Here is a 22,185-nt window from a genome sequence, read left to right on the forward strand (position 1 = left end):
GGGCTCGGTGGTGGCCCGCGGGCTTGGCGGGACCCCGCGGGAGCAGGGAAGGGGAGCGGGCAGGCTCCCTCCGCGGCGCGGCGGTGCGTCCCCCTGCGCCGGGTGACTCCTCCCGCTCTCCGCCCGTGACGCCCGGGCCGGTAGGCGGCCGGGCCGGAGGTGGCGGTGCGGCCTGCCCGGCCCCCCGCGCCGCGGGGCGGGGGTGCGGCAGGCTCCGCACTGCCTCCCCGGCGGTGCCGCAGTGCCGTGCGCTGCCTCTGGGGCCGGCCAGGGGGCGCTGGCTGCCGGTAGCTGCGGCGGCCTTGGCCGCGGAGCCAGCGAGCGAGCCGGGCTGGCAGGCGGCGAGGGAGGGCGCCGGCCTCTCCAGCGCTCGCGGGGTCTGCGGGGCCCGCCCGGCAGCGAGCGGCGGCGGCGGAGCGCGGCGCCGGGGGATCCCCCTCGCCATGCAGACCCGGCGGCGCCTGCTGCCTCCCGAGGTGAGTGAGCGGCGCCCAGCCCTCCGCCCCCAGGCCCGGGAGGCCGGGGTATCCCGCTCCCCAGGCCCCTGCTGCCCGGAGCGAGGCCCCGCGGGCGGGCGGGCGGGCTCCGACGCCTCAGCAGAGCCGCCGTATCGCCGACACCGCCCCGGCCCAGGGCCTGGGGGCTCCGGGTGCCCCCTCTCAGCCCGCCGCCCTTGTGCCCCGCACGCCGCCCAGGGGAGAGGCGCCTCGCCGCCGAGGGGGAAGGCAGCGATCGCCCCTCGGCCCTCAGCGGCTGGTCCTCCGAGCCCCCTCCCCGCCATTCCCCTCCGTCCCCGGGTGCCTGGACTGGCTGACCCCCTCGCCCGGCGGGGCCGGGCCACCTTTCCCCCCCGCGCCGGCGATCCTGGAGAAGGGGAAAGAGCTCTCGCCGCCTTCCATCGGGCCCCCCCCTCCCCTTCAGGGACCCCCGTGTGCCGCCGGTGCCGGTGCGGGGCAAGGCGAGGCTGTTCCCCGGGCCGGCCGGCGGCCCCGGGCCGCGCCGTGGGCACGGGAGGCAGCGGGCAGCCTCGGCTGCCGGCCCGGAGAGGGGAGGATCCCTGTTTGCATCTCGTGCCCTTTTTATGGCCTGATCTCCGCTCCTTCCCCGGGCAGGGCATGTTACTGTGCTCGTCGCGATGTGTAACAAGTCACTCCTGCAATGGTGGTAGTGGTGGAGGGGGATGGGGCGAGCGGGCGGGATGCGTTTTATAACATCTCTAATTACGTGAAACTGTGGTCATGTCTCGCTCTAAGAATAACTGGCACTCTTGGCATGTCAGACTTTTTGCAGAGGTGGGTTACTTACTTGCTCATAAATGTTACGGTTAAATAGGTGCCTGTGATGGAGGGTGGCTGAAGAACTGTTTTTATCTTGTTAACCAGACTGAGAAACAAGTAGCAGATGGGAATTGATAGACTTTATGTTTTCGTGTTAACTATCTTGTTTATTTATAGACAAGATATTCCTGATTATTTTGTGACAGAGGTTTTTTTGAGGGTTTAATTTTTACACATATTTTCATTCAGTTCAAATATTAGAAGTTGACTGAATTCCAGCAGTCTTTTTATTAAGTGTGGTTGTATTGGATTAGAATTTCTGAATAACACTGCCCTCAATATTTTGGTCCAGGCTGAATCCAAAACTGGAAAGGGCCCTGTAGAAACAAGTAAAATAATAATGAAAAAGATGCTCCACTTGAATAAAAGCTTTTATTTTCTTTGGGCAGCATTTTACTGACTAGGCAATGTTTTAAAACGTTGTAATTAACTTTTATTAGCAAATCATTTTTGATTGCGTGGAACAGATCCAGATTTTAGGTGCACCTTCAGTGGTTGAAACAACATCAAAATCCTTTGTTACTGCCTGAACGCAGTAGTGCATTTCTTTTTATAAAGTTATGACATGTGATACGAAATGAGAACAGTCTCCTTGACCCAAGAGAGACAAAATTAAAAATCTCTTCAGAGGTTTGGGGAATCCGAAATGGAAGCTGAATAAGGGCCTAAAATCTCAAACAAGCTTCTCTCTAACTCAAGCTCTGATCTACACCTAACAAGTTACCATGTTCTGACACATAGTGATTGATTCTCTAATTGTCCGTTGCTTTATGGTGCCTTCTTTAGTGTGTGAAAAAGGAAAAAAACCACCCTAAAACTGCATTGCTGAGTCCTGATATTGGGTGTTATTTTTGTGTGTTAGCTTTGAGTCAGTTATTAGGCTAGGGATTAAATACTTTCAAACGCACATTTCAGGATCTGAGGCCTGGGGCTAAGACTGAGACGAAATACAGTTTTTTTTTAGTTTGGCATAAAGTCTGACTGTGATTTTCTCAGGAAACAAAGGTAGAGACTGAACAAAGATGCAGTATTAAAACTTGTGGCCAAAGAATGATAAGCTTTTAATGTCTGTCGTTGCCTGTCCACTTGCTGTGCCAACTTTAGCAGAAAATAGCTTGCTAGTTTTTGGGTTTACAGGCTGTCTATAAAAAATTACCTGGAAATTATTTTGCAAAAGGATTAGAGTGAAGTTTTGCTTTTGAATAAAAGTTGGCCCAAAAGAAATAGATTCTGGGAAGAAGTTGCTGTGTATTCGTGTTTTGTTGATCAGAAAAATCTTTTTGATGCACTAAGCTGAGAATCTTCCAAATAAAAGTGAGTTTCCTGACAGAAAATCAGATGAGGGATAACAGTTTCAGTGCACGGTTAGTCTGTGTGCTGATGAATCGGCGACCTTGTCCAGAGCATTGTTGGAAGACACCAGTATATTCATAGACTACTTTGAAAGTTTTATATAAAAGCTACTGTTTATTTTTTTTTAATGTGATTGAGATTGAAGTCTCTAAAGAAATTGAAAGGTGGCCTGTTTTAGAGCTCTATTTGTGATTCTTTATGAGACTTGAGCTTCGAAATGAACAGAAATGTGAACTAACATGCTCAGTTTTCCCTCCTGTTGTTTTTGTGAAGCATTGAGAAATGTGTCTGTGCAAGGATACTAAAAGTTTACAAAGCTTTTTGTATTGATAAGAAATACATAGTCAAGAGTAAATGGCTGAAAGTAAGTTAAAGTATTGAGGTTTAGTTGATAGAAACAGCTTTTACTTCTGTGTTGGCTTTAAGTGTTGGCTACATCTTGCAGCACTGGGAAAATTGCATCAATTAATGTAAATGGATGGGAAGTTTTAAAAGATATATCAAGATCCGTCACCGACATAGTAGTTTCTACTTAATTTAGAATTCAGGATACATATTTGTACAAATTTATTTGACCAGCAACTAGAGCAAAACACGCTATATAGTTATAAAAAGAATAGCACACTTTGAAAAATAAGTGTGATAAAAGTAAATGACCATTATCATAATACATACAAATATGTATTTTATATATAAATAATTATTTATTTAATAGATACAAATTATTCTGTTTTTACAGACAAATAAAGTACTTTCCTACTTACTGTTTAGTTGGCTGGGTTTCACTTAATTGAAACTAAAGCATAACACAATTTCTTTTAATTTATCTGTTAGGATTCTTTTTAGACATTGAACATTTGTAGATTTTAAGGTGCCCTGTTAAATCTTAATGAGTGTAATTCTTGGCTAGTGTTTGTGGGAAGGAATGAGTGTGAGTGTCATACCTAGGGTATTAAACTACGTCATTCCTTTAAATGTTAGGTTCTAGAGAAAATTACAAGACATTGCAGATCCCAGGACCTTTTCGTTGCAATTAATGGAATACTGCACTCGGTGGTTTTGTCTTTGACATGTATTTGTTTGTTGAACATGCTTTATGATGTTTCCTCCCTTTTGCATCATACACATGCAGAGTTTGGGAAATTTAGGAATGCTACTATTCAGACTGCCATAGCAGATGGGTGGAATAGGAAAAATATCTTTAAGGCAAGTTTATATGTATTCTTTCACTGAATCTTTCCAGTATTGTTTATTGCTGGAATATTACAACAGTAATTATATTGCTGTTATATTGCGAGAAGAGATGAGTAGAAATGTGTAGTATTGATACTTATTTTTCAGAAATAATGGCCCTCCAGCTAGTACATCAGCATCAAATAGGCTGAAGGTGAATGGTAGAAGAAATCCATAAAGGGTCACTTAAACTATTTTAAAGGTTGTTACTGGAGAAATCTAATTAATTTAAAAACATGGGTTAAAGACAAACAGTGCGTGGCCAGGAACTTATGGGTGACAACACTGGATAAATAGTTCCATCTGTATTCTTTCATCCAGATCTGTTCAAGTGGGAGTTGACTTAAAGAAGCAGATCCAGTCAGTTGAATTTTACACAGGCATAGTTCTATTACAGTAAAAAAAGAGGCAAAAAAAAAAAAGTTATAAACTGAAAAACAGGTGTGGGGTCACAATCTGTAGATTTTCTGTGTTTTAGAAAGTGTTTAGCTAGAGTGCTATCTGAATAGCTTGCGTGATATCTTCAGTCTAAGTATAAACTAAGGCAATAGTTGTCTTAGTTATGAAGGCCAGTGAGGAGACAGCTTAAAGAAACTTTAATGTTGTTTTTCTTCTATGTAAAATTTGATAATTTGGAAATGTCAATATGTGGCAGTCTGAGCATATGCTACGCTTTGAAGTTTTGGTGTCCATATGTTAAACTTTTCACATATTCTCTCCCCAATGTCCACTGTACATTAGGCAAATGAAAACATGGACTTCAGTGTTGGATTTCCACCTGCATTGTTTTTTCATTTGTCTCTATGTCCTTAAGTAGCAATTACTAACCTTCATACTGAATTATTTGCAGATAATGCTAATGGCTGTACCCTCTATAGTCTGTCTCTGTGTTGTACATAGAATATAAAAATATCTTTGTCTTGTTTGCTATATGTGTTAATACTGCTTATACCTCTGATATTTTGATGGCAACTGAAGCTACAAATCTATCTTACACGTCAGTGGGGTCACCATAGTATCAGTTGTTTAAGGGAATACACTGAAGGTCCAGAAGCATTCTGGCATGCTCTGCTAGGATTGTCTAGGTTTTTCTATCAAGAATTGTATTGCATGCTACTAGAATATATTTTGCTTCTGTTTTCTGTACTTTCCCCCCCTCCTTTTAATATCAGCAGGAAGCTTGATGAATTTAAGAGATTGATGGCATAATGAAGTTGAGTAGGACTTTACAATTGGAAATGGTATTGCCAGTTAATAATTTTTCTTAAAATTGTTTTGTTGGTTTTCTGTTACTGTTTTCGTTCCAACATAGTAACAAAGGTGGAAAGCATTCTAGTGGAAGCTTGAGGCATCAACTGATACTTCAGACAGTGATGCTGCACCCTGGTTTAGGGTATGGCTTTGTGTAGAAAATAATGCAGTAATGTGTCTTTAGTAGTGTCTTCCTGTTTTTTCGCCTGGCTTGAGCTGAACGACATTCACAGTAGTAAGAAAAAAGCACTAAAGCCTTACATAGACAAAGCTGGAACTGTTTTTTTCTGCTATGAAAATACTTCTGTGTTGTAGATTTCAGTCTGGTAACTATTTTAGCTATTCTTCATTAGCAACAGAGGAATTAGGCATGATCAGAGATGCTGGAAATGTTTTGAGCCTTTACTTGTGTTGAGAAAATCCCTTGTCCAATCAAGAGTTAGAAAAGAAATGCTATCTACCAAATTATGACTATACTTACTGGTAATGTTTCATTGTGAGTCTTACTTACTGACTTCTTCAGTTTTGCCAAAGAGCAGTTGTGGGCCTGCATAAAAAGGCAAGATATTTAGTATGTCTTGAGTTCAGTGCCTTTTTTTTGTTAGTGAAGTGGTAGCTGGGAGGAACCTGTCCTTCCCTCTTCCCAGTGTACAAAGAATCCAGAGGTCATTTCCTATCAGATGATAAGTTGAAATTAGGCCATACTTGTGTCAGAGATTCATGTGTGCTCTATCAATTATAGAAGTGCCATAGCTTCCCTAGTAATACTTATAAGCCTTACTTCTGGATTCTTGCAATTTTAAAAATTACTGTAATAGGAAAGGTTTTATTTACTTCTATGATATACTGAAGCCTTTTTTTATAAATAATAGAACTCAATCTTTATACATGTGCTCTGTGTACAACATTTATGTTTCACTCCAAGTTTAAAATTTTATTTCGGGAAGTAAGATGGATGAAATACATTAGAAAATTCATGTAAGATTATCAATGGAGGAACATACACTGGTACATTTTTCTAAAAAGTACAATGATGAACTTAAAAGGAGTTGGTAATGTTCAGTATCAGAAGCAGATCAAAGAGCTTTCTAAATTGCATAATAGCTTCTTTATCTGTGAATGACACTGACTATTAGAGGAGCTCCTCTGTTTCCAGATGCTGTTTTGTAGTGTCAGAACTCTGCTTTGAACTCGGCATACGTGTTGACTTACCTGTTTGCACTCCAAGTGGGATCTTGAAGATTGATTTAGGATAACTAAAATAAAGGCCAAGCCATTTGAAACTGTGAATTTATGGTGTATATAGTTGTTATAAATTCAAGAAGAATTGGCAAATCATGTGAATATGCATAAAATTTATTGCTTGATTGGTTGGCCAGTCAGATTACTGGAAGTCTTTTCTTACATTTCTTTTAACCTGGACAATGAAACTGTTCCCTCATCTGTTTCCTTTTCTTCTGTAGCAGCTTTGATTTTTGTATCTTCCCTGCCCTCCCTCCCCCCTCTTTTTTTTGAATTGTTGGATTTTAAGAGGAAGGTTTAAGAATGGTATCATTAACAGTAAAACATGGGGGCCGGTTTCTGGTGATCTAGATTCCTCTGGTCTGTGTTGTGCTCAGACCACATTCTGATCTTGGCTGTGCTGCACATCCAATATGTCTGAGAGAGACTTCGGTGATCTGTGTGGGGGTGACTTAGGTAATCCCTGCCCCTGTCATCTGCTGAAGATGCTTGGCAGAATTAAATTTGTATTCCCTCTTCAAGTTCTGCAGCTCTGAGCTTTGCATATAATTTTAAACAAAATCAAATTAATTTTGTTTCTATGCCAGATTGGGAAGTGCAGTGACTGAAGAGGTAGCATGTCTGCTTTTTCTGCAGGTGTTGTAGAGAAGGAAAGGCAAGTGGGCCTCAGTAATCTATCACAGAAGAGGGGTAGATATCTGATGCTGATGATTTCTTAAATAAGCATGATGTGAAAGAGAAGAGTGTATACCTTGGATCTCTGTGTGTGTCACTTCCACTAACTGTTGAATAGGGATAATGTTTACCTGCCTTTTTAGGACGTCACAGATCCAAGGAGCATGTTGCCTGACGTCATGCAAGACTGAGGACCGAGAACTGGGCTTGATTAAGCCGATGCTCAAAAGAGCTTAGTGTTTCTTGGATTGAGTCAGTGCAGTGGGCTGGTCCAGTGATAAAGGAGCTCCCATTGCTGTAGCTGAAACAGTGGGTATCTAAAGCCAGATCTGTTTCTGATGGCTAGGACTTATTTTCCACCCATAATGCTTTAGAATTTGTGGAAGATTGTGTAAGTAGCAGGGAAATTCTTACAAGAGCTGGAGATGTAGAGAACTATGTTTTGTTTTGAATTAGAAGATGTGTTGAATGAGTTTTATAGTGTAAACTGAATCTGATGTTATATGTACCCAAGTCCTTTGAGATACTCTATTGGTAAGCATGTTGTTGTACCATCAATGGAATGAAAGAAGCTTGTTTTTCTGTAGATTTAAATCCTTTTTACCCCTTAGTATCTCTTCCCTTCCTTCACCGTCTGCAATAACTCCAGCTTTCTCACATAACACCATAATTCTGTTTTTTCCAGAGCTGTGTGGGTATTGATTGCCCAGCAGGTTGCTGCCAAAAATACATATAGCAGCTTGCTTTTCCTTGGAGGACAGTCATTTGGATTTGTTTTTACTGTGCAGATACTAATTTTAATGAACTTTTTTTTTTTTGAAAGATGAGCATAAAGAATAGTAAGTGAACAATATGATCCCATAATCTTCATTTCTGTAGGAGAGCAGATTAAAGATAAAACAATTGAAAAGCAATAGTAACTGAACACTTACCAGTACCTAAGTCCTCTTCTTATTTGTGTTACTGAGACTGTGAATACTGAATTTTCTTTGTAGCATGGGGGAGACACGGCTAAAATATACCCAGCAAACCAATCATGTCAATGTAATTTTTTATTCCCTATCTGCACTGTAATGCAGATAAATGAACCTTTAATATGAATTGAGATCGCGTAAGAGGGAGGTTCCCTCTTTGTCTATTAATCTTTTTTCATTTATCTAGCAGTTTTTTTGAAATTGCATGTTCTTCTGTAATACTGTAGAAATACATGCTATAGCTTGCTCATGAGACTTGTGTTTCATAGAGAAAGGCATGGGTATCTGATTTACACCCTTTTTGGGGTTTATACTTTAGTATATAGCTACAGTTTCTGTTTGCTGGCCAGTTTGATAGTTTAGCAGAGCATATTGGTTGTCATCATGTTACAAAGTTACATTGTGAGTGCTATATTGGTTAATTAAAAATGAGTATTTTAATGATCTCTTGTTTGGTGAACTTGAAAGATGTGCAAAGCCCACTTCTTAGGTTATGTTATTAACAGATTGCTTTAAATAGTATATATATTGAAACAGCCTCTTAACTGAAACATCACATTGCATTGATTGTAGGAATTTCATTTCTGCGTTTTTGTATAAATGATGAAGTCTGAATAAAACCCCACTGTAATTCATGCATTTCACAGTTCTTTCTTGATTCTTTTCTTCTATAAATGTAACTTTAAAAGGACATTACTTAACTTTAAGCGTCAGTGTACCTACATACTCTTGTGCTTTCAAGTAATTGTATTAGTGTACTGACATAATAGCCTCTATATTATATTTACCTTAGTTTTAGTTAACAAGTCACCTGTAAAATGCATTTTAACCTATTGCTGGAATTTGCACAGAGATTTTTTTTTTCTTTTTGTGTACTCCTGTAGAATGAACATGGATTTTATTACGATGAGAGTTAGAAATTGTTTCTTGAGACTAATGGGCAATAGGTATGTATGTGTATGTAGTGGTTTTGTTCCCTCATTTTTTTCCTATAATGCCCTTTGTGGTTATATATTCTCTCTCTCTCTTTTTTTTTTTTTTTTCCCATTAAGCCTCATTTCTGTACAGATGGCTTGTAGATGCAGTTGTACCTTCTACTTAGAGGAAATGTATAAATAGTGGCTCCTGTGTAGTTAATGAAACTTGTCTTAACTAGAGGTTTCAAATACATAGATGCTTGAGGGAAGCAGGTGGCTGTGCTGATCCTGGATGTTGAACATCCAGTATGTGTATGTGTCAAAAATTGTATTTCACAGTCTAAAAGGCTGAGGGTTTAAATGAATTCATGAAGGAGCCATGATGACAGTAAATAACTACGAGGATAGGTAGAAGAGAGGTTGACAGTTACAATGATGTCTTATGATTTGACTGTTATTTTGGCCACTTTTTTTTTCTTTTTTGATAGCTGTTTTATCTAAAGACTTTGATTTATGTTTGCAAAGTGGACACAGGACCATTGCTGTTGGGTTTTTTCCCACCATTCCTAGAAGTGAGGAATAGTATCATGTGGTTAATAAGGTTATTTACAACTGGTTTATACCAGTGGATCTGAACAGTGATGTTGAAACATATGGGGTTTCTCAATTTTTTTGTCACAGAAGGAAGAAAGCATGGGTAGGGGGAAAGAAACGGATGCAGGAAGAAGTGAATGAGGAAAGAATGTGTTTGAGAGGGGAAAAGAAGACTAACAGGTGAAGAAAACAAAACACAAGCGTATACTACAGTCTAAGAAGGAGACGTAAAGAAAAGAGGTAGGGATTCGTGGTTGAGCAGAATCAACTACTGTATCAGTGGACAAAAGAAGTGGCAGAGGTTTCTCAGTTTTGGACTATCTGAGAAATGTTGCATCTGAGTTTAGGAGGATTTGGTGTTCCTAGAGCTCTGTAAGATTTCTGAAAACTGTATTTTGACTCATTAATAATGAATGCTTTCAAATTTTTTTTTTTTAAATCTGTTAAGCCTTTATCTCCTGTGACTGCCAACAGTGATACAGAATTATGGGCACTTAAGTTTTATAACTAGAACTTTTTGAGTCTTAAATAAATTTTAAGTAAATGTCCTGATTGGTATATTGCACCACTGGAACAATGGGGAAAAAAAAAGCTTTACAGCCAATCTGGATGTATGTTACTCACCATTTCTGTTGGTTAGTGCTTAGTCCCTTCAGCACTGTTAAAAGCATGTTAATGGACCTCAGCATAAATAAGAGTCATACTCAGAAATAGCAGTTTCAGTACACACTGTTGCCGTGGATGTATTGAGTTGTATTGAGAGAGTTACTAGTTACAGATGACCTGAGACGTGATGCGCTGTGAGCATCACCAATGTAGTTAGATCATGATCACAAACATGGGAGTGAACTTTGCTACATTTGACAAGACAACAGTGTTTCATAGTGTGTTAGTATTGTGTGTGTGTGCGTGTAAGTTTAATCTTGGCGTGTTATGAATAGAAAGGTCAGTACAAAAATGGGAATTAAAAGTTACTTCCTTTGAGGTAATTTCAGGTTGAAGGGAGTATGAGATAAAAATTTATAGATCTCTGAATTTATTTTCAGGGATGCACAGTAATCCAGCTCTATGTATCGTAGGATTTGAGAAATAGTAACTGTTTGCTGTCTATAATAATGGTATTTCTTAAAAACATGTGTGTGTGTAAGATTTTAGAACACTGTTAATGTTACATAGCTATCAAATGAGTAAAAATGACCACAGCAGTGTTGGTAAGAGGTTGTATCCAAGTGTGTTGATATAGGTAGCTTTAGTAGCTGATTGACTGCTCTTCAGAAGAAACTGACTATAGACTTTCAGACTTCTTTTCTGTACAGATTGTCCTTTCTCTAAAGAGCAGCTGAGTGCATAAATTGTGTCGCTTCTAGCAGCTTCTCTCCCCAGTGGGTACAACTCAGAATTGATGGGCTAGTAAATGGTAGCAAAGTGGTTTCCTTCTTTGCCCGTTGTCCTTTTCATCTGTCCCATTCTGGTTGCGTGGCAATTCTTGCTTTTATCATCAGATACAGATTTTGCTCACGGCACCTGCAAATATCAGCCCCTCGTGGGTTTTATAAAAAGGACAGTTCCTTGGCCATTGCAGGCATTTAATTAGTGATTCTAGGGGACCTTAGTCAGTTTTTCCCTTGTTGCCCAAATCTAAGAAACATTGAAACAATGATCAGTATATTTGGGATTCACTCTTCTTTCTACCCTACATTAGAAAGAAGAAAAATAAAGTGTTAGAATACAGGATTAATCCACTCAGAGATACATAGTGTGTGACTTCAAATAATTTCATTCTTCAAATCCGGTAAACATTAACTTCTAATAGTCAACCCCTTGTTTCTCAAATACAGAAACATAAAAAGTCATCTCATAAACCTATTTATTCTGTTTTACTTTAGTTTGTATTTGAAGAAAGTTAAATAACAGCTGCAGTTCAGTATGTTAAATGTAGTGATTTTTTTTAAAAAGCACATTGTTGCATTGATGACATTACATGGAATCTATGCAAAAATTAAGAAACATGATTGCATATTAAATTTATGTTTAATATACTGTGCATTAATTTTTTTTGTAGTTTACAATATTTTAAACTCGGGAGTTGTATGAAACAAAGTGTTATAAAACATTAGATTTATAAAACAGTAGATTTTGAAGTGAGCTCTGTGAGCATATGAGTAAGCTCAGGAAAGGATTTTCTCTTTTTTTCCATCTGTATTCCTCTGGAAAAACTTGCATGGAAGGGCAGTACTGCAGTGTAAACCTATCTATTTGTTCTTCCAAAGAGCCAGGGATGGATACGTTTCAAGGCAGGGAGAAGTAGTTATGTAAGGAGGACGTGTGGTTCCTGTCTCCAGGTGCTGAGGGCCCTGCCTCTGCGGCGTGCCGAGGAAGTACGCGCTTTTTGGCAAGGCTGTTTTTTGTGTCAAGAAAATAAATCAATTTCTTTCTCCTTGAAATAGTAAAAAGGGTAGGAAATGGAATTTATTTTCTACTGTAAACTGTTATAAAGCAGGTGTCCTTTTCAGTTGGGCTGCTTTCTCTTATTTACTGGAGGACAAAGGTTGATAACGCTGCTGTAATTTTTCTTGTTTCCCCATTACTTTTGACTGTGATACGTTGTATGACGCTTCTTTGAAGTTGCTGCTCTTTTGACTGCCTTACTACTGCTCTGGCATGTGTGAATGTCTCCTTATGGAAACTTGGCTGGAGACAAAAGTGAAAATAATAGCTTTAAAATGGCATGGGGAAAAGTCAAGGGAAAAGATGCAAATATTAGTGAAGTAATTAGGGAGACTGTATTCTGCTTTGGGTGTTGTCCATCTCTATTTGTTCAGTTGATTGGAAAAAAAGACAAACCACTGCAACATTGAAATAGTTTATCTTTTGTCAGCATTCATGGGTAGTGAGGTGGTACGAAGTATTGTATTGCACAGAAATAGCCTGCCATGCCCCAGTCTACTCTTTGGTTAATTTACATTGGGTAGTAGGAACATCAGCGAATTATGGGAAATAAAACCAAAGGGTATTTGGTCATCTTGAGCTTTTGTTGCAGGAAAAGGATTAGCAGCAACTGTGTCTTGTTTGTATTTGTTACATTTCATCTCTTGCTGCTGTTTTTAGCATTTCTTATGAAATGGATTTAGGGTGAGTTTTAATGGGATTTTCTAATCCTGAACTGTTTCTTAGGGTATTTTTGAAAAATTCTGTTGTTATTTGCTGAGTTTCCTTCAATAAATTTTAAAAAACAATTATTTTCTTTTTTTTTTCTGCTTGCATTGTGTGGCTGCTGGTATAAATTATTAATAGAACAATTTGTGTTGAAATGTTTAATTTGGGGGCTAATCTGAAGTCCTTGCCATTGCAGGCATCTTCATGTGTGTGACAGATATTGCTATTGCTGTGTCACAAAACATTTTATAACACCTTCCTTTTATTTGGCACACACTAGGTAGAAGGAGCCCTGTACTTTGTCTTTGTACAGAATTAATAAATGTTGGAGAGTCAATGTTGTGTTCAGGAAAGGTAACAGCAATGGAGAATGAAGCTTGCTTTCATTCAGTTAGTATGGACATACACTGTCCATGTAGATTGTGGGTGCGGTTGTGACAGCGTATCCTGAGACAGGTCTGGAGGACTGCCTTTGTGGGACGAGCGTTCCTGCATAGTATTTAGTCTTTCTACTTACATTAATTCTTAAAAAACAATACAAACGCACATTCACGTGAAACTTGACTGTAAGTTGCTGCTTCATTTGAGAGCAGTCAAGAAGGAACCATTATGAAGTGACAAAATTGTTGGGTGCATGGTGAAGTACCATTATTCCAAGCATTTCATCACTTGAATGAATAAATGCCATCTTTTCCACTTGTGAAGATTTAGCTTCCAGATTAACTCATCAGATAAAATATTTCATATTGTATAACTGACGTGCGTCCTGAAACTTTCTGTTTCCCCTCTTGCTTAAGTATGCTGTTTTCCTATTAATGTAAACCCCTGCTAATTTCTTGTTGTAGTTTTCATTCTTGCAAAGTTGAGACCTGAATACATCCCCTGTCTAGTCTCTCTGAATCTCCCATCTGATAGTTCCAGAGTGTAGACAATCTAGGAAGTTAAGATACCAGCATTGAAATCTGGGTTTACATTTAAGATAATGCCTAGTTCAACTAATCTAGCAATAATGAAGTGCCTTAAAATGGCTGCAAATGTATTCCTGCCTACTCAAAGACATCTTCTCACTGGTAGTACATTATAGAGGATCTGTAGTGTAGTTAAGAGCTGGATCCTTGCCAGTAGATGGAAGCATTTTTTAGCATCTCTTCATGCTTTGAGCTTTTTCCGCATTTTTTTAACATAGTATCAAAATTGCTTCTTTTTCAGTCTCTTCCCATGTATTATAAGCTATTCCAATTTGTGCTGGTTCAGATTACTTCCATTTGATGTTGTAAACATTTTTTACATTCTTTTTTGTGGAAGATATTTCTAATTTTATATTTTTAGAGCTCTTTTCTTCTATTCTTCATCCTCTCTTTATTCTGGGCACGTCTCTGCTTGTCAAATTTCTCTTCAATTTCTGTTTTGCTTTTGCAGTAATTGGCAGTCGCCCTCTTGGAGCTCCTGAGGGAAATCATACATGTAGGGTATAACCAAAGTAGCACCTGAGTGATACCACTGTAGGGCAGGAGACAGAAGAGTTCAGCCAACCATCAGCAGAAGAGATAAGAAACTGTGAAATGCTCAGAGTAAGCAAACTGGAACAGCAGAGACATTGGGCCTCCTTCATTTATAATGATCTTAGGTCTCAGTAGGCACATAATTTTTAGGTGGAAGTGTATGTATTTTTTTCAAGTGTGATGGAGCCCTTTTTTACCAGTGTATATGATTTGTGAAAAACTTAATAATCACTAGGTTATACACTGTTGTGAATATTCTTGACTCTCCTTTGTAGTTATTCTTTTTGTCCTTGATTTCTATTTTAATATAGTTCTCTTACATTAAATTCTTACTGGAAAATGAATTTGGCTCTTTTGTCAACTTGTTCATTTTTTCAGGAAATCCAACCTTGTAATTTACTTTTTAAAAATTACTTTTTGTTTAAATATATTACATTCATATCTGTAAGCATGCTTTGATTTTTGCATTGATCTTTGTAAGGGGAAATGGCTGCCGAGAGTAAATGTTGAATTGTAAACAAAAAGCTCTAGGACCTCCAGGTAATATCTCTTCAAAGCTTTCTTTGGAGGCTGGTAGCGATTGATTGGATCTGTGTTCTTCTGCGTTGAATGGTTATGGACAAAAAAGTTATTACCTGGGAAGAATGGAACAAGGAAAGTGGATCAGAATAAAAACAATGAATAATAAAGCTGTACTGTTGCCCTGAATATCACTTGCCTAGAAGGCTTGTTGGCTTAGAGCACTGGTAACAGCACAGCACATTTCAGCTATAGGTTGCTAGGTCTGATCCGTTTCTGATTGGTAAAGATTGAAGTTTGTGGTTAATGTATGACCAACTTGTTCATGTGAAATGTGTTTGATGTTCATGATGCAGTTGACAGGCCTTGTCATAAATCACAAACAGAATTGTCATTAATTGATCTATCTTTTCAAAGGGGTCAAGGAAACGGAACCATTTTCTTCCACCTACAGACCAGGAGGGGACATGGTAGTGGTACAGATAGCCTTGCCCCACTGCCACATGTACTCCACATCCCTTTGAAAGAGCGCATAATTCTGAAGGCTTTCAATGGAATTAATTTTTCCCTCACCTCCATTTATTCATGCATATAAAGCCTATCTGAAGAACCTTGTAATATAGTAATTTCTACTATTTGCCAAATATCCAAAATCCATCTTGGTTTATAGACTTAGAAATATAGATGGCATCAGAAATTTTACTTGCCTACAGGAATGGTTCTGTTGGCATACAAAGCTGTGGGATTTTATTCTGAGTTTGGAAACAGTACTACTAAGAGTGCTACTGTTCAGTTCATTAGTTTCCTGAATTATTACTGTAGCTTATTTCTGAAAAGAATAATAAACAACCCTGGGAAAATTGTAGTATAACACTGAATATCACTTTCATGCATGGAGAACTGATTTTTATTTTTTTTTTTTTAAGCTGTGTTCATTTTGCTGGAGTTTCAAGATTTTTTTTTTTTCTAACATATGCTGCTGCTTCATCAGAGCACTAATAAATATTTCAACTACCTAACAGGTCAAATACCAGAACCAGAAAACCTTAAAACATGAATTTAACTTAGCTCGCTCCTTGTTCTTTTTGCACTGTTCATCATAAACCAGTTTCTTTTTTCTTTGCTCATGGCTCTGTTGGATTTTTGAGCTATGCTGACTGTTAGGATGCAGCCTGTGAAAATGAGCACCTGATCTCTAGAAATGCCGTGGTTAGGAGAACAAGACAGTTTCTTCCAAAGCCTTTTTTATTTGCTTGGGTTCTCCCTGCTATTGAAGATTGATGCTATTGTGGTTTTTGAGAGAAGCAGCCTTTAGGAAACGAAGGGAACCTAAGACTGTAGGGGGAATAATTTGAAGACAAAACCAGTTGTTTAGCTGTAACAAAATCAGTGGGAAGCTGATGAATACAGTTTACAGAATTCAGAAGGCTGTGAATTTTTGTTGAGTATGAAAGCTACTAGCTCTTTATTTTTGGAAGGCCTATTGTAGTGTAATATAATTAACTTCAGAGGCTAGTTTTATAAATTGTTACAGTCAAGGTCATCAGGAATACAAGGACAGTTGGAGTTGCTGCCTCATTCTGTGGGTTTACAGTTAAATGAAGAATAATAGTAGGTAGGTAGCAATGCGCTTTTTATTAGCAATTTTTTTTCACCAGAATATTGGAGTGCTACAGTGGCATAGTGCATAGATCCCTGAATTTAAAGCTGTAAGTGTAATCCAAATCATTTGAAGGCTTGCAGCATTTGCCAAATGTGCCCATGCTAGTTGCAGTCATGTGTTGAAAAAACATGGTTTGTGGCAGAATTACCAATCATAAAATACGTGTTTATATTTTCTTTCTAGGATCAAGTAGAACACACTGATTCAGCAGAACTGGCTGGTTGTGCTGCAGTCATCATGAGTAGGCACAGGGTCATTCGTTTCTTAACATATATATAAGAGAAAAAGGTAAGAGGCAAGTTCTGCTCTAGAATATTATGGCTCAGGGATATGTACTTGAAATGCATGTATTCTTATGTATGCTTATGGGTATATATTTATACACATACACCTCTCTCTATGGATATATATCATATAGAATATGATGGAGTATTTTTAGCATTTTGTTGTTTTGGTTTTTACTGAGAGTAATTGCCTTGTTTTAGAGCAAAGATGTGTCTTATTTTGTTTGGGGAATAGTGGGAAGTGGGCAAAGTCTTCCTCAGTCTGTGCTGTAGTCAGATCTCATCAGTTAAAAATAAAGCTATTGCTGAACTCTCTGAACAAACTGTTCATTACAGCTAAGGTGCTTGACTTCTTCCTCCCAGGGGCAAATAATACAAAGATCACTAAAGGGAGCTGGAACAATATGTGGACTTGACCATTGTTTCTTGGGGTTGAAGGAAGTCCTTAGGAACACTAAATCTAATAAATTAATCTGTCCAGGTGGTATGTAATTCCATGTTGTCATGCTATGGGAAAATGACATTTTCTGGATGTCTGATTTTTATCAGGCTGAATGAGCAATGTTTGGTTTCAAGTTTGATCATGCCCCTTGTGACTTTCATCTTAGGAGTCTTTCATATATATTTTTGATGAGGAATATAAGAAACTACTTTACTATTTTGTTTAGTAAGAGTTTACTGAAATGTCTATGTTCACAGTTTCATATTGAAAGGGTAGTCTACACAGGACAGCATGATAAAAAGTTATTATTCTGGTTCTTTACATACGCTCTGATTTTTAGGCCTTTGCTATGAGGCTAATAGTTGTATGTTGGTATTATTTCCTTTTGGTGCATTTTTTATTATAGCGTTTTAATGTGATTGTGTGCTGGTCATCCACTGTTGGAGTCAAGAAAATTTGAAAGACTTAAGACTGTCAGCTCCAGTGGTGAAAAAATCTTGAGGGTAATTTAGGATGTGCAGTGCAGAAGATCATGGGTCACATAATTCCTATCATAGAGACCAAAACAAATACAAGTCTTGCCGCTTTGCAGGTATAACAGAAGGCCTATCTCTTTGTATAGTTCATTTCCCAAGAAGAAGCTGGCATGTGGGATATCTGAGCTGTCTTGAGAGGCAATCTCCAAGGTTAAGCCTGTTCAGAATACCATCTAATTTTAAGGAAGACTTTTCTGTCCTTTATTTTTGTCTCCTTCCCTCCCCACTAATCAATTAAAGTTTGTCTTATGTCTAAATGCTATGATGACTAGGATAGTAATTCTGGATACTTACGGCACAGACATTCTGATACAATGCACCTTTGTATTTAGACATTAGGGGAGGGTAGAATAAAACATAAATTCTTAAGTTTTAGAGATGAAGATGATGATAAGTCCATGCTGTTGTATGAAGAAATTGATAAGTAGAACACAGAGTTTCTGAATTACGCATGATCTGTGATCCAACAGGAGCTTGAAAATAATCTGATTGACAGGCTGCATGTTTTCATTAGCTTTTTGCCATGGAAGACATGAGATAACTCTGCAATGGGTAACAAGTGATCTTGGGTTCGGGGCTTACTGTACCAGTGGATGGTAGCCACTGTATTTTTCTTCTTCTTTATTTTTTTTTTTTTGATACGGAATTAAAATTTGAAAAAAAATTTTGCTATTTAATCCCCCCCCATCCCCCCCCCCCCCCCCCCCCCCCCCCCGAATTAGTCTTTTCTGCCAAATCGTTGCATGGAGGACTGTATTTTTGAAAAAAAACCCCATCTTACGCTTTTCAGTGGGTTGGTGATTTATATGTCCTTTTCCTTGCACTGGCACAATATCCTCTTCTTCATATTGTTCATCCCAGTATATACTAATTTAGGAAATGTCTCCTTTTGGGCAGTATACAGCTAAAATTGCCATTGAAATTTCTTCCTGATTTGCTTATGTTTTTATTCTCACTTTTCCAGGGTTTAAGTTCTGTGTTTGTTTGTCAGCTTCTCTCCATGCCATGGCTTGGAATAGTCGAGGAATGCTAAAGAGTTTCACAGCTATCAAGGATCCTTTAAAAAAGTCATTTCAACCTTTATACTAGCAGGAAGTTTGGGACTAGAGTAATTCTAAAGTGGTTCCAAACTTTTATAGTGGTACCTGTGAGTTACAATCAAAGTTTCCAAAGACCTGTAAAGGAATGTGTTTCTTTTTATTTATGTTGGATATTTCATAAAAATATTCAAAATAAAATTAAATTCTACCTGATTATTATAGCATGCTGTGTTAGAGCATTTTGTGTTTTCTCTTTTGATCTTGGGTTGCTGGCTATGCAGAGTTGAAGTATTAGATCTTAAACTGGCAAAAATATGAGTTGCTGACAACGTATTGGTCAAGAAGCATTGCGGGTATCTGTCAGGAACATGAGTACTCGTCCTTCTTTTCTGTCAGGAAAAGGGCAGTAAGGACTTTTGTGGGTTTGGCAGTGTGTTTTGCCCTTGGACAGAAACTTCTGGGAAAGCTTGGGGAGGGTTGTTGTGTTCTTAATAATAATAATAATAATGAAATACCTATATGTGTAGACAATGAGATCTCATTTAGAGTGGCTGTCAGCTTAGTGATTATGAGTTTAAATATAAAAGATTCTCCATGTATCCTGGTACGTCAGTAAGTGAAATAACAGTAATGATGTAAAAGGTCTTTCCTCTCTTATTGGACTATGACCATCCATCAGTCTGGATTTTGGCACATTGCATGTTTGTGCACCAGTATTTGAGCTTAAGAATTCATATGGTTACATGTATTTGTTTACACGTAGTTCTCTCTACTTAGAATTTTTAAAAATACAGAAAAAAACCTCTGTCATATTGGAGCAAATTTAAACTCACAAATATTAGATATTTAATATTAGATAATATGGATGTTAATAAAATATTAATTTCACAGAGATGCTGCGAAGTATTAACCCCATTGATATTGTAAGGGGGTAGGAACAAAATTCTAAGTCTTCTTTATAAGCCCTTGTTATTGTTAAACATGTGGTCTCCTAAGTCTGAATATTTGTATTTTTCTAATGTTATAAAATCACACTTAATATAAAATTTAAAAGCCAAACCCTGACTGAAATAAATAAAAATTATTATATTATGAACTTCTAACACTGCTTGCTTTGGTTAGGCATATCTTGTTCCTGATTTGTATGACAATGAAAAAACAGCTAATATAGGACTAAATTTAGGAAATGTTATATTCTTAGGCTTATATTCTACTTACTCCAGTATGCATAAATTTGAGTTAGTACTGAAGTAATTTTATCAGGCTTTCAGTTGGGTTTTGAAGTTGTATGTATGGTCAGGTCTGAATTTTTCTAAGCATTTGAAAGTTATACAGAATCAAAATGCAGTCTTCCAGAGTTACTTAAAACCATGTTTTCAGCAACTATATAATCATCATAGCATTCCTTCCCCATCAACTTGCTTGTCAGTAATCGTTATCTTCTCTAAAATAAGCAAAACAAAAAAAATCAATGCCTGTAGCCTATTTCTTTGAGGCCACCCATACTGCAGAGTGTGTGTTTATGTCCTAGTGAATGCCTTGCCCTTTTTGACTATGAAAGTGGATGGAAATCTGAGTGTGGTGGCTTCAGACAGCACAACAGTTTGACTCTTAAACACAAAAATTTTGTATGACACTTTCCAGTCTTGCAGTGCTTTACAGACAAATACTCTTTGCATCATTGACCTTAGTAGTAGGACTTTGCCTAGGAATAATTATTCACATCTTCATCAATTGTTTGCTAGACTGGAATATTACCATTATGATGTAAATTAAATACATTATAAATGGATGTGAAATTATATGGTATTTTGTACAAAACTATTACTATAGTGAGTTAATTTTGGTTGATGTGTAGGACTCTGAATAGAAAAAAAAATTTCAAGTGAAATATTCATTGGGACAGATTCTAAGTAATTTTTCAATATTTGATATTTACTGACCTGGTAAAGATGCTTCCTATTAAGGAGTTGAAATGAGGTGGAGATAAATGTGCAAGAGAACCTCCAAACTCTTGCAGTTGGATGTAGTTTGAATGAATTCAGTATTTGTATGTCTAAGGAGAAGCATCTGCTTTTAAAATTATTTTGGTTTAATTGAAATGTGTGTAGTAAATGTAATTGTTTCAGTTAAAATGGTATTAAAGATTTTTAACACAATGACTTGGTAGGCAGACTGGATAACTCAGGAGGACCTTACAGTAGGTATCTAAGGGATCAAAGAGTACACTCTGTCACAGTTAGAGGTCAGAACCTGGCTTTTGGTAGAGAATGTAAAGTGTTGAGCTTTTTTAGACTTCTGAAATGCAACCTTTGATCAAGGTGGCCAGCTTTTCCATTGCTTATGTTATAATCTTTACATCTTTGTATAGTAAATGATATGGCCAATCATCTATTTTCCTTGCAGAAGGAGTTAATCTGAAATCCCAGAACAGAGGACAAATCTGGGAGTTTGTAAGGTGACAAGTCTAGTTCATCTCTGAATTTCTTTGCAAAATGGTCTTTTTTTGGGTGATGCTTATTGCAATTTCTAAGTTGCCATTACACTAATTTTCTTTAAAATTGGCTTTTGTATACATCTTTAAAACATGATTTAATCTGATTATATTAAATAGCAATGTATTTATGTTGTAACATGATCATCTTTTAAAAACATCATGTGTCAAATTTGAGGTCAACCTTAAAAACTTGAACTCTGCATTTTGTGGTATTTTAATGCATTATCTTTTTGTACCAATAACCTAATTGTAGCTGTTGCCCACAATAAATACAAAACAGTATTTAATGTTGTAGTAATTGAAATAAAACTGGTTGATATTTTCCTCAAATCCAGATACTATGGGAATAATGTTAAAGTATAGTTTTAAATTGGAAACTTCCTCTGACGTGTTTCTTGTGTCTGTTGTATCTCTAGCGTAAAAGAGCAGGTTTTAAATTGAGCTGGAGTCTAGCTGTCAGGTCTAACACTGTTTCTTACTGCAAAACAAGGTTCTCACCCTCTCCTCCTCCATTTCCTTATTTCACAACATTGAAAGCCAACTCTGAAGAGAATAAGGCTGTTCTGGATGATGTTCAGAGAACAGATCAAATCAAGGTCTCTCTTTATGGTATATAGGTTATGGCACACATTTCTCAGTGAAAATGTCTTTGCTGGTAGTGAATGTTTTTAAAAAATGAATCAAGGTGTCTTATTGCTACAAGACTTTGGTACCAAGACAACCATATTCCTACTGTTAGGGTGAAAAATTACTTATTATGTGAAGTTGTAGAAAGTTACTTAATGACTTAAGCTTGGTTTATTGTGGGTTTTTTTTCTTCCATTTCTCCCTTGTCATTTTCTTTTCTAGCCTGAGAGTATTGTCTTTTGATGAAACTATTTACTTCTGTGCATTTTGCTAGATTTCCAGTGCCTGCCTTTCAGGGAAACAGGGATTATTAAAGCAGGCATTTTAGAGCTAGCATGATTCA

General features: G+C 38.0%; 1 protein-coding gene across 2 annotated transcripts in view; it reads left to right on the plus strand.

Annotated features, from left to right (window-relative positions):
• Positions 1 to 307: 307 nt before the first annotated feature.
• The window catches only part of ZFYVE9 (zinc finger FYVE-type containing 9), a 64,600-nt gene continuing 42,722 nt past the window's right edge, over positions 308 to 22,185 (plus strand). The window contains exons 1-2 of one of the 2 annotated variants that reach the window (XM_075037099.1): positions 308 to 476; positions 16,600 to 16,704. The gene's annotated coding sequence lies outside the window, so the exon portion shown is untranslated. The remainder of the gene's footprint in view (positions 477 to 16,599; positions 16,705 to 22,185) is intronic. The other variant, XM_075037100.1, reaches the window with a different exon arrangement.

Source organism: Buteo buteo, chromosome 10 (genome assembly GCF_964188355.1).
Source record: "Buteo buteo chromosome 10, bButBut1.hap1.1, whole genome shotgun sequence".
Classification (NCBI taxonomy): domain Eukaryota; kingdom Metazoa; phylum Chordata; class Aves; order Accipitriformes; family Accipitridae; genus Buteo; species Buteo buteo.